This window comes from Saccopteryx bilineata, chromosome 9 (assembly GCF_036850765.1).
Source record: "Saccopteryx bilineata isolate mSacBil1 chromosome 9, mSacBil1_pri_phased_curated, whole genome shotgun sequence".
Lineage (NCBI taxonomy): Eukaryota > Metazoa > Chordata > Mammalia > Chiroptera > Emballonuridae > Saccopteryx > Saccopteryx bilineata.
The window spans coordinates 33,071,822-33,085,094 of NC_089498.1; the positions used below are offsets into that span (position 1 = coordinate 33,071,822).

At 43.9% G+C, this 13,273-nt stretch overlaps 1 protein-coding gene across 1 annotated transcript in view; it reads left to right on the forward strand.

Moving 5' to 3' along the window:
- CDH13 (cadherin 13) overlaps positions 1–13,273 on the forward strand; it is a 1,138,640-nt gene that overhangs the window by 1,034,779 nt on the left and 90,588 nt on the right. The window lies entirely within an intron of this gene.

A 13,273-nucleotide genomic window follows, 5' to 3' on the forward strand; every position in this document is an offset into this window, starting at 1 on the left:
TGTCAGGAGGAAAGGAGCAGAAGTTGCTGGTATTTAGAAATAGTCTATGAGAAGCAATCAACGAACAACTAAAATGCCGTGTTGGTCAAATGAGTTTGTAAATATGATATATGTGTTTGCTCGCTTGTGGTTTGTGTTGGGTGTGGGGGATGGACTGTGGGCAGGCAGGGTCGTTGTAGCCTAGGGTTTACTTTTAAGACTGGGCTTTTCCCCACACTCTTGACTGATTGTATGATCTGGGTGGTGCACTCTCATGAGGAATCCAATTATGCCTTGGATAAGTGGCTTTGTATCAGAGACTTCCTTGTTTGTATATTGGATTAGGGGTTTTTGGTTTTCTACACTATAAAGTGGGACAGACCAGGAGCTGGTTCACACAGTTCCTGCTATCACAATTGCAGGGGCTTCCCTGATCCCTTGCCCTTCATGGGAAAAGCTGGTTTTCTGCTTTTCCCTTGTCTTCTTTTGTGGTTTGCCTGTCTTGGTGAGACACCAATAAATAGGATGGCTCACCATCCTCCGACTCCGCCATTTCTTTATCATCTGCCTGAATCCAATGGGAACCTGCATGTGAATGGCCACGATGGCGGCTCCTGGCCTTACATGCTGCAACTACGAATTGATGATTCTCGTCTCTCTCTTCTCCTCTCTCTCTCTCTCTCTCTCTCTCTCCCTCTCTCTCTTGCAAAAATAGAGAGAGAGAAAGGAAGGAAGGAAGGAAGGAAGGAAGGAAGGAAGGAAGGAAGGAAGGAAGGAAGGAAAGAAAGAAAGAAAGAAAGAAAGAAAGAAAGAAAGAAAGAAAGAAAGGAAGGAAGGAAGGAGGGAGGGAGGGAGGGAGGGAGGGAGGGAGGGAGGAAAGAAAGAAAGAAAAAGAAAGATGGGAAGGGAAGGGAAGGGAAGGGAAGGGAAGGGAAGGGAAGGGAAGGGAAGGGAAGGGAAGGGAAGGGAGGGAGGGTGGAAGGGAGGGAGGAAGAAATAGATGATCTGGGTTGGGTCTTTGAATGATGAGTGACAGACCAAAAAGAAAAGTCTTCAAAATGTATTGTCTTCCTTTAAGCTCTGCCCAGAGCTTAGCAAGAAGGAATTTTCATAACGAGATTTAATTAAATGATCATTATCCGCAGTGCATCTAATGCTGGGGAAGACAAGATGCCCTCATTGATACATTGTTTCACAATAAGCAATCAGCAGGCAGGTCCAAATGCGCCCTTATCTCTGCAAAAGAAAGTTATTAATCTTTCTTTCCAAAATCTAATCTTCTCATCTGAGGTACAGATAATCAAATATTAGACACGCTTTTAATAAACATGTGTCTTATTTTCCTTCTTTGTAACACCTGAAAATGCACCATGGTCTCCACATCAGCACCTCAGCCGTGAAGCAAGCTGGCAAACAAACAGCGGAAATTATTTTTAAATCCCAAAAGGGGATTGTTTTGTTGAATTTATTGGGATGACATTGGTTCATAAAATTCTATAGGTTTCAGGTGCACAATTCTATAATCCATCATCTGTACATTGTAATGTGTGTTCACCACCCCAAGTCAAGTCTCCCTCCATCACCATTCATCCCCCATCACTCTCTCTTACCTCCCCCACCCGCCTTTCCCTCTGATAATCACCATATTGTCTCTGATGTTTTTTTGTTTTCAGTTTTTCACCTTTTGCACTCAGCCCTGTAAACCTCATCCCCTCTGCAGCTGTCAGTCTGTTTTCTGTCTCTATGAGTCTTTTTCTATTTTGTTTGTTTGTTTTGTTCATTAGATTCCACATACAAGTAAAATCATATAGTACATGTCTTTCTCTGACTGGCTTGTTTCACTTAGCATAATATTCTCCATCCATGTTGTCGCAAAGGGTAAGATTTCCTTTCGGGGTTTTGTTTTGTTTTGTTTTTAATGGCCAGGTAGTATTCCATTGTGTAAACGTACCACAGCTGTTTTATCCAATCATCTACTGATGAGCACTTGGGCTGCTTCCAAATCTTGACTATTGTAAATAACACTGCAGTTAACCCAGGGATGCCTATATTCTTTCAAATGAGTGTTTCAGGTATCTTCAGCTATATTCCCAGAAATGTCATCTCTGGGTCATAAGGCAATTCCATTTTTAATTTTTTGAGGAAATTCCGTACTGCTTTCCACAGTGGCTGCACCAGTCTGCATTCCCACCAGCAGTGCACAAGGGCTCCCTTTTCTCCACATCCTCGCCAGCACTTGTTGTTTGTTGATTTCTCGATGAGCGCCATTCTGACAGGTGTGAGGTGATATCTCATTGTGGTTTTAATTTGTATTTTTCTGATGATTGGTGACGAGCATCTTTTTCTTTTTTAACTTATTTTTTTTTTTAGAGAGAGAAGGGAGAGAGATGTGAAGCATCAACTCATAGTTGCATCACTTTAGTTGTTCATTGATTGCTTCTCACACATGTCTTGATGAGGGGGGGGGCTTCCCACCTAGCCAGTAACCCCTTGCTCAAGCCAGCAACCTGAGGCTCAAGCCAGCAACCTTGGGATCATGTTGATGATCCCACGCTCAATGTGGTGAGCCTGCACTCAAGCCAGTAACCTCGCGGTTTTGAAACTGGGACCTCAGCTTCCCAGGTCAATGCTCTATCCCAGGGGTCCCCAAACTTTTTACACAGGGAGCCAGTTCACTGTCCTTCAGACAGTTGGAGGGCCGGACTATAAAAAAAACTATGAACAAATCCCTATGCACACTGCACATATCTTATTTTAAAGTAAAAAACAAAACAGGAACAAATACAATATTTAAAATAAAGAACAAGTAAATTTAAATCAACACACTGATTAGTATTTCAATGGGAACTAAAAATAAGACAGCCCCCTTCTTTTGGGGGTAAAATTAATATAAGACAGGGTCTTATAATAGGAGAAATATGAAATATGGTGTGTAGTAATGTGGGGGGAAACTTTTGGGCAAAGGGAGGTTATAGGGGCCATTATGTTGTAGTACATTTGGGGGAGTATGGGGGCCATTGTACCGTGTAGTAATGGTTATAGTGCTTTGCCTTTCTTCCTACTTCTGCTGTTATTTCACACTGCTTCCGGTGATGTGGGGTGCTGCAGACCGGATGTGCATCATATGACGTACTTCTGGAGCCGTGAGGTGTGCGTCCCATGTCACCGGAAGTAGTACCGTAGGTGAGCAGCGCTGGGTACTGGTCACTGACTACCAATGAAAGAGGTGCCCCTTCAGGAAGTGTGGCAGGGGCCGGATAAATGGCCTCAGGGGGCTGCATGCACCCCACAGGCAGTAGTTTGGGGACCCCTGCTCTATCCACTGCGCCACCATTGGTCAGGCACACTAAGCATCTTTCATATGTCTATTAGCCATCTGTATATCCTCTTTGAAGAAGTATCTATTCAAGTCCTTTGCCCATTTTTTAATTGGATTGTTTGTTTGTTTGTGTTTGGTGTGGGTTGTATAAGTTCTTTATAAATTTTGGATATTAATCCCTTATCAGATATATCATTGGCAAATATGTTCTCTCATTCTGTGGGTTATTTTCATTTTGTTGATGGTTTCCTTCACTGTGCAAAAACTTCTAGTTTGATGTAGTCCCATTTGTTTATTTTTTCTTTTGTTTTCCTTGCTCAAGGAAAAAAATATAACTATAAGAAATGTCTGAGATTGTACTGCCTATTTTCTTCTAAGATTTTTATACTTTTGAGTCTTACATTTGTCTTTAATTCATTCTGAGTTTATTTTTGTGCATAATGTAAAAAGGTAGTTTTGTTTATTTATTTATTTATTTATTTATTTATTTATTTATTTATTGCTTGCTCGTATCTGTCTAATTTTCCCAAAACCATTTATTGAACAGACTGTCTTCACACCAAAAGGGGATTTTATTTTTACAACAAAACTTTCTGAAGTGCTAGATGAACTAGATAAAGATGCAAAATAGTACCAAATCCTTTAACAGTGTGAATCTAGACTGGCCAATCTTTGTTCTTCCATTTCTCTCTCTCTCTCTCTCTCTCTCTCTCTCTCTCTCTTTCCTTCCTCTTCTTGGTATCTGGCAAAGGAAACAAGCAATTTAAACATCAAAAAGAAAAACTGTCTTAAGCACTTAAGTGAGGAAACCTGTAGCTGAGCGAACTGGATGGTAGTTGAACAGATTTAGGGTCTATTTATGGGAGCTTAGCTGTCACTTTGGACTCCAACGATAGGAGGCGGCAGAGAGAAAATGAATACTGAACCTGGGACTCTGCCAGTGCTGCATAACTTGGGATGTTGCCAGGCATGAAAGTGTTAATGTGACGAGAAGGGACAAACACTAGTGTCTGGGAGGAGAGGTCCCACTGAGGTGGGACACACAGCAGGACAGGTGGGTCTGCTGAAGTTGTTTAAGACCAGCTTTGTCTGACTTAGGCAAAGGGAGAATTTGTTGAAAGATTCCATAGGTAGTTTATAGAATTGAAGAATACCTTTAGAACCAGGCCCAAGATCGCACAGGGCATTGTTGAGACCCTGGGAAGTGGGCACTAGGGGCTGACATGTCAGGATCTCACAGGAGAATGAACCCCCTCCAGCCATTTTTCAGTGTTACTCGGCCCATGGTCCACATGCCCAGGGGCGAGTCTGCTTTGCCTGAGCTGGAGTCATGTACCTCCTGACTCAGGGCACGTTGACAGTCAATGGAGATGATGTTCCCGGATGTGGCTGCCACCACGGCAGGCAGCTGATTGAGAAGGGGGAGGAAATCCTATCTAGCAATGGAGTGTGGCACTTGGAGGACAGAAGCAAGACTCAGAAAGTAGTTTCAGCAACTGAGTCAGGAGACAGGATAACAGCCTGGAGAGAGAGGGGTGACTGGCGAGAGCCAAGACACTGAGGGACATCAGGGACAGGATTTGAGACATGGAGAACAAAGTCCCAGTTACTGGAAGTGGGGTACAAAGGTTCCCTGTTTTATCCTGGTGGGATGTCAGTGGCACCCACTGTGTTAGAAAAGGTCAGAGAAACAATGTGTAAATCACCCGAGGCAGGACTTGTGTTTCTACAAGGTGCCAGGACCCATCTGAGAGTGACTTATGCCAAGAAGGCATGTATAGGCTCACGTCACTGAAAAGCTCACGGTGACTAGGGCATCCGGTGTGAGCATTCAGGTGCTCGGGTTACATTCTGTCTCTGCCTCTCAGGTCTGCTCTTCAGAGGGTTGGCTTCCTCTCAGCCATGTCTGTGTGTCTGTGAAGACTACCAGCAATGCAGTGCCTGGGTCCCACCAGCACAAAGAGACCCTTCCCTGTCAGGAGCCCTAACCCAAGGGCCCGGTCTGGATCTCCTGAGCCGCCTAGGACAGACATATGCCCATCTCTGAACCAGACAGAATAGCAGGAGGATGGGGCGTGCCCGGGGGCTCGTCCCAGTACCTGAGCCCAGCATGGACCCCAGCCTCTAACCATGATGGTCTGGAGTGGAGGCTTCCCGAAGGAGTGCAGGAAGCTCTTCCCAGAAGACAGGGGTGGGCGCTAAGTCATGAGGAACCATAGAGAGCCACTGTGACCAAGTTCAGTTTTGTGAATCCTCAGAATATATCCCTGAGTATTTCTCTGCAGCTGGAGTGCCTAAGAGCGTATGTGACACATTTCTGTCCCTGGCCTGACTCCCAAGACACATTTCTTCCTCCTGGGATCCAAAGTTGCAAAAAGTGACCCTTTCTCAGCTTAGTGCTGACTGGACCTCCATTCTTCTCCCTTCCCTCCCCCATCCCCTCCCCTCCCCTCCCCTCCTCCTCCCCTCCTCCTCCCCCTCCCAAGTCCCCTCTCCCCTCCCCTGTCCCAGCCCTTCCCCCTCCCCCCACCCCTCCCCTCTTCCCTCTCCTGGTTCAGGTTCTCAGCTCATCAAAAACAGGATTAACATCTCTGACAAGTTGAGCTATTGTCACAGGAACCCTTCTGGGAGAAAAAGCTCATTAATTATTTGCATTCTTTGATCCTGTGCACTGTGAAGCACTGTCCCTGGTGGACTGTGTGTGCAGAGGGTAAGCAGGGCTTCAGGGAGGGGCCAGGCTGAGACACAGTTTTCTAATAATCTGTACTTGGCTCCCCGGAATTCTTAAAGAGATGTGACGGCCTTGTGAGTGGTGGGGTTATTGTTGCTGAATTAATGATTCTTCAGGGAGCAGGCACTGCCACAGAGAACTTCACACTGCGGACTCTTATTGTTATCTCGGAGAGCTCTGGGTTTAGCTGACAAAGGCACACAGAAAAAGATACTGTCCAGCCATCTGCCCCTAATGGGCTTGATTCTAAGCAACAGCAATGCTTCGGGCTCTGCGGTCGTGCAGGTTATGGTGGTGTCCCTGTCTGTTTGTGACTCTGCATGTCCACACATCTTTCTCTGTGTCTCTCTCTGTGCCTGTTTCTCTGGGTACATCCTTTGCTCTCTCCATTTCTTTTGTCTCCTCCTCCATATCTCTCTTCCTCCTTCTTCTCCCTTCCCCTTCCTGTATCTATTTACATCTTCTTCCTCTCTATATCCATATTTCTCTCTGTCTCTTGGCCATCTGTTCTTCTGTCTCTGGTTCTCTCTTCCTCTTTCCCTTTCTCTCCTTCCCTCCTCCCAGTCCTTTCCTCTTCTTTGCTGCTTCCTCCTCCTCCACCTCCTCCTCCTCCTCCTCTACCTCTTCCTCCTCCTCCTCCTCCTCCACCTCTTCCCCCATCTCCTCCTTTTCCTCCTCCTTCACTTCCTCCACCTCCTCCACCTCCTCCTCCTCCTCCACTTCTTCCTCCTCCTCCACCTCCTTATTCTCCACTTCTCCTTTCTTCTCCCTGCCCCTCTGTCTACTTCTTTCTCTTTCTGTCTCTGTGTGTCTTTCTCTTTCCTCCCCCTTGTGCCCCATCTCTATTAATTTCTCTATCTCTGTCTTATTCCAAGATTTTCTGTGACTCATCTCTAATAACCCCATTTCATCTCAGATGACTAACAGACACTCAAGGCTTCTTAGCACAGTTAGAAATTCTCCCCCTGACCTGGATCCTGATAGCCTGATTCTGGTCTAAAACAGGAGACCTCTTCCCTATCCCCAGCCCCCACGAAACTTAGGAACTTACTTCTCACTGATTCCTGGTCCTAGCCCTGGCCTGCATCCTGTCTCAGGCACGTCTCAGGCACAACAGTTCCACTGCTGGCCCTTTTATCTCACCAGGGGACATTAAAATCAGTGAAATACGCCTTGATCTCTCTGAAGCCTGTAACTCCAAAGACAGGAGATGTCCAGGCATCAGAGTGAATATTCTCACTAGAAAGCCTGGGTTATTAAAATGTGTTTCAAAGGCAACTGCACTGTTCTCTTAGCTAAATCAAAACAGACAGCAGTGGTCTAGTGATAGATATAATTCTTCTTTTCAATAACATATCTTCTTATCCTTATTATAAAGTTAATATAGTTCACAGAGGAAACTTATAATGCGCACCATTATAATTATTGCTGAAAACTGTAATTAAAGTTGCTATGTGATTACATTATTATAAAATGTTGAGCAATATCCTCATTTCCCTCAATTTTCAAAACTCTATGCCAGTTTTGATTATGGCAAAGAAGAAAGGAATACAATGGCAGGAAAAAGCAATATCACTTATATCTTTTTTTCTAACTGTTAAAACACCCAATAAATTTCCAATACTACTATAACAAAAAGAAAAAAAACAATTCAGAATAAAAAATATAATTAAAAAATCTGTAATCATTCCACCCAAGCAATACTCCCTTTAACAACTTGGGTGTTGCTCCTTCAATCACATGTCTGAGTACTTCTCTTATTTGTTACCAAAATTGGCTCCCATCATCCATCCTGTTTTGGAATCTTGCTATTTTTACTTCCCAGTGTATAGTGAATAGCTCTCTATGTCAAGAAGTAGTTATTATTTCTAACCACCAAATAGTATATTATTCTATTTTTCTATTACATGGATATACTCATTAATTTATTCATTCCCTCACTGTTATATATTTAGTTTCCAACTGTTGGTAATTAGTTAAGAAAAAGGTCAGTGGGTATGCTTATGGCTAAGTTGTTTAATGCATCATTAATTTTCTGAAGAATTTTCAGAACATACGTTGCTTGAGCGAAAGTAGTCACATTAATACATTTTTGTCATATAAAGAATCCTTTGGGGGGTTTTTATACCTAGCAATCTAATTTATGTTCTCCCTATGATTTGGATTGATGTCATGGTGAGAAAGTCATTCTCTGCTCCAAAATCATGTAATTATTGAGATATCCCAAAGCAGAGCCACTTCTCACACCCGGTCCTCTCAACACGTAGTGACGAAAGACACGCTTCCGCTTTCGGACGGAGCCCGTACTCTGCATACACAAGACGGGCACCAGGCGCTTCTTGCTGACATCACAGTGTCTCTAATGGGAAGCAGACTTGTACAGCTGAACTTGTTGGCTAATTACTGTCAGAAAGAGCAGCTCAGGGACAATGATGCTAAAATGGCAATGACTGCCTTGGCCCAACCTTCTCCAACAGTGAAATGAGTAATGGGGTCCAACCTTTGCATCTTTGATTTGCTTACTTTGGGGAGGCGCCTGGCAGCTCAATAATTCTGAACAGCCTCTGAGAGGACTTATTTCATTCTCTTCACAATCAGGGGATTTCTGTTGGGGGCAATCAAGTAGCAATTTCTATCCCGAACATTTTTCAGACAGAACTCATCTTGTTCCAGAGTCTGTAGTAAACAGCTCAGCAGCACAGACTTCTGCCCATGTATTGAACATATAAGCTATGTGCTGAGGAAAAATACTGTCCCTACCCATGTAAAATTACCTAGAGAGGAAAAATACCGTCCCTGCCCATGTAAAATTACCTAGTGCTGCTCAACATTTGTTTGGAAAGGATCGTTCATCTGGGGAGCTGTTAGCCTATGTCAAGCAGCACTTTATCTGTGAGGATTGAGTTTGGCTAAATATAAGGGGAACATTCAAAATGATTGTGGCTCTGAGAAATAGAAGGTGATTTTTTTTTCCTCTCATAGAAAATAAAATCTAGAGTAAACACCACAGTCCAGGGCTCCTATGGCTGCTCACCATTCCCCCACCTGTAGGCTGGAGCCCTCTTCCTCATGGTCTATTTTGACGCTCACACCCCAACCTTTGTATCTGCATCCCAGCAGCGGGAGGGAGCTTTTTTAAAGGAGACTTCCTGGAAGGCAACCACATTTTTATTTCAATCTCATTGGCCAAAATTAGTCACATGGCCACACCTAGCTGCAAGGAATACTGGGAGATATGGTCCTATCTTTGCTAAAGAAGAAAGGATTGATGGCCCTGGCTGGTTGGCTCAGCGGTAGAGCGTCGGCCTGGCATGCGGGGGACCCAGGTTCGATTCCGGCCAGGGCACATAGGAGAAGCGCCCATTTGCTTCTCCACCCCCCCCTCCTTCCTCTCTGTCTCTCTCTTCCCCTCCCGCAGCCAAGGCTCCATTGGAGCAAAGATGGCCCGGGCGCTGGGGATGGCTCCTCGGCCTCTGCCCCAGGCGCTAGAGTGGCTCTGGTGGGCAGAGCTTTGCCCCTGGTGGGCGTGCCGGGTGGATCCCGGTCGGGCGCATGCGGGAGTCTGTCTGTCTCTCCCCGTTTCCAGCTTCAGAAAAAAAAAGAAGAAGAAGAAAGGGTTGATATTGTCAGCTAACTAAAAGTTTCTGCCATGGGGCTTGAATCTTTCTATGTAGTAAAAGAAATTACAGGTAAATTTTAAAAGACAAAAACATGCCGTGACATTAGATTTTTACACAATCAAAATAATAGATATTTGTGTTTCTAAAGACAACTGCTTGAAAAAAGAACAAGGATTACAGTTGGCCATTCCTTAATTTACTAAATGCACTTACTGGTGTTTATGTAGAGACCATTGTGGGCCTGACATGGCCACTGCTGTGTATCCACCGGTGAAAGAAATGGACTGTGCCTGCAGCTTCCAGGGGACTTATAGTCACAAGAGCAAGAGACTGTTCTGCAAATGGTGGTGCTCCCAGGAAAGAAGGAAGAGGGGAGAGGAGGGGAGGTAGGGGAAGGGAGGAAGGAACTACATCGTTTCCTTGTAAAGTAGGAACCAGTGATCCTCAGCTGGTGAGAAAGAGCCAAGCAACAGAAACCGCTCATTTCTAAGCATCATCATGGTCTCGCTTGTCAGGAGACGCGTGAATTCCCCAGAAGCCCCGCTATCCTCCATGCCTGTGAGCAGCTCTCTGCCTTCTGGGAATTGGGCCCAGCCCAAACTAGACGTGGATGCTCATAACTCCCTGGAGACATGTACTTTGAGAAGGATGACAATAATATTGCTAGTAGTGTGTCTAAAATGCCTAACATTTTTATATAAAAGTTTGCCAAAGCACTGTTGCCAAAGTCATTTAATTTGCACAACCTCCCTGCAAATGAGGAATTCTCAATCTCCCTTTTTGCTGAGGAGAGTGTAAACCCTCTGAGCCTCGGTTTACGGAAGGAGAACACGCCAGTGCGGAGTGCGGAGGCCGCGATGAGAACTCCTGGCGCTCCACCCGCCCCCGCTGCGCCCAGCCTGCCTGTGTTCCCGGTGTTGGGAACGGTCAGGCACGGTCTCCACTGGCAGGATGCTTGCCCTTCAGACTCGGCTCCCAGGGCTTTTTGAACATCTAGTATAACCCTCCTAACACTTTAGTCTTATTCCTCACATAACTGGCCATCTTCCTGCTAAATTTCAGGCTCCACGAGAGAACAATCATGTTTAGCAGCAGGCCCTCATCAGTACCATTTAATTAGCTAAGCACTTTTGGCCCAGCACTGAGACCTTCAAACCTTCCGGGGGCCTACCAAACTGCCAGAGACTCGAACACATAATCTATTGTCTCCGAAATTTGAGAACAGCTAAATTGCAATTAATAAATGTCAACTGTCTGTATAGCATGACAACTGTAGCAATGTCATACTGAACATTTGTGGAAATGTCTTTACATTTGAAAACCATTTGTAGAACTGCCCTTGCAAGAATGTCTGAGTATGCACTAGTGAAATCATAGGGAATTATTAATGAAATATTCCCCATAGCTAAATAATTCCAAAAAGCAAAAATAAAATAATTTTTTCAAAACTTTTATAGGAAAAAAAAATGTATTTGCAATGCGGGTACATTTCAGTATGTTTGCTATGACTTTGGATGATGCCACCAAGTACAGAAAATTCCTAGAGGCTCAAAGGTCTTAAAATGACCCACGCCCAGCACTGGGTGATGTATTGGAAGTGCTCAGTAAGTAGGTATGATACGGATTAATGGCAGCTGGGTTGGGGGTGTCTGTGTGCAAATACGTTTGTGTATAAACAGAAATAGTTTATTATTATTACTATACTGCTCACAAAAATTAGGGGATATTTCAAAAAATAAATATGAAGCTATAAAATATCCCCTAATTTTTGTGAGCAGTATATTATTTTTCAGCTTCAAACATTGACTAACATCTACCAACTATGAAAACATTTGCATGTGTTCGGTTTTTTGGTGATAGGGTTGTTTTTTTGTTTTCTGTATTCTGTTTTTTGGTTTTTTAGTGAGACAAAGAGAAGAGGAAGACAGGAAGGGAGAGAGATGAGAAGCATCAACTTGTACTTGCGTCACTTTAGTTGTTCATTGATTCCTTTCTCATACATGCCTTGACCAGGGGCGCTCCAACTGAGCCAGTGACCCCTTGTTCAAGCCAGAGACCTTGGGCTCAAGCCAGCAGCAACCTTGGGATCAAGCCAGCGACCATGAGGTCATGTCTAAGATCCCACACTGAAGCCAGCGACTCCATGCTCAAGCTGCATGAGCCTAAGCTCAAGCTGGTGACCTTGGGTTTTGAACCTGGGACGTCAGCGTCCCAGGTGGATTATCTATCCACTACTCCACCACTGACCAGGCCAATGTGTCCCTGTTTAAAATGAACCCTAGGAGGAAGTTCTGAACAGGACAGACGGGCCTCTCACTGGGCTTCCTCGGTCCATAAAAGCGATATGAAAGAGCCATATCTGTCAGCAGCCTCTTCTTCCAAAGCCTTGATCTAAATTGAGCCTATTCTTTGAACACAGAACATCTGAATCAGACCCAAATTAGATTCTCATCTCTCTGAAATCTGCTGCCTACTTTGTCCTGATTTCTTTGGATTTTATTAAAGTCATTTCCTCCTCCTCCTCCTCCTCCTTCTTGGACATGGAGGCTCTTTTGCTCTGGGGTAGAATTCATTCATGGGCTCAAACTGGTACAGATTGCAATGAGCAGTGATGAAAATTCAGTCCCAAAAGATTTGTTAAAATGTCCAATTTCGGTTTTTTGCTAGTCTTCCTGTGAGTCATCAAGCCCTTTTCTTTGACACCTTGTTTAATCTAATATGGAGCCCATTCAAAAGAAATCACCAAAAAATGATGGGAAATTGAACAAAAATCATCGACTGGCGATGGGACATTTTATTCTGCATCTTCCAAGACCTTTGGAAGGTAGATGACAAAAATCAGTTCACTGAAAATCCAGGTGTGTCATCAACGGCATTCTCAGAAACACAGAGGTGTGGTAGCTTACCGTTCACTGGGAGGGGAACGGGGAGTTCACACTACTGTTTTGAAAAATAAAAAGAGAGTGAGATTTCAAAACTAGATTTGAGTTTAACTTGGGGGGACTCCCACCATTTATTTGTTTGTTTGCTTACAGTGCTAGGATCGCCATGGATTTTTTTTTACTTACATGTAAAATCTAATGAACAAAATAACTTAACAAACAAAATAGGAACAGACACATAGATACATAAATCAGACAGGGTTTTGGGGGCTGGATGAAATAAAGCAAAGCGATTAAGCAAATATATATATATGTACATATAACACCTAGACACAGAAAACAAATAGCCAGAGAGGGTGGGGGTCGCTGGAGGAGGGCAAAGCAGGAATAAATGAGGACAAGGAGAGATTTTACTTGGGATGATGAGTGCATAATGCCGTGGACAGATGATGTTTTTTTGAGTTGTCCACTTGACACTTGTATGGTTTCATAAAACAATGTCACCCCAGTAAATTCAATTTTAAAAACCTACTTTTTAAATTTTAATCAGAAGTTAAAAGCCAAATAATAACACTTCTACCTGGGGAAATTAAGAGAAGAAGCTCTCTCTACTCGAATATATTATTAACATCTCATCTTAATTAAATGTGGTTACTGACCTCAATGATAGAATTTGGGGTGAGGTCATTTCTGGTTTTGTTGTTTTATTTTGAATGAGTTACTTCTTTCTTGAGTTAAACAC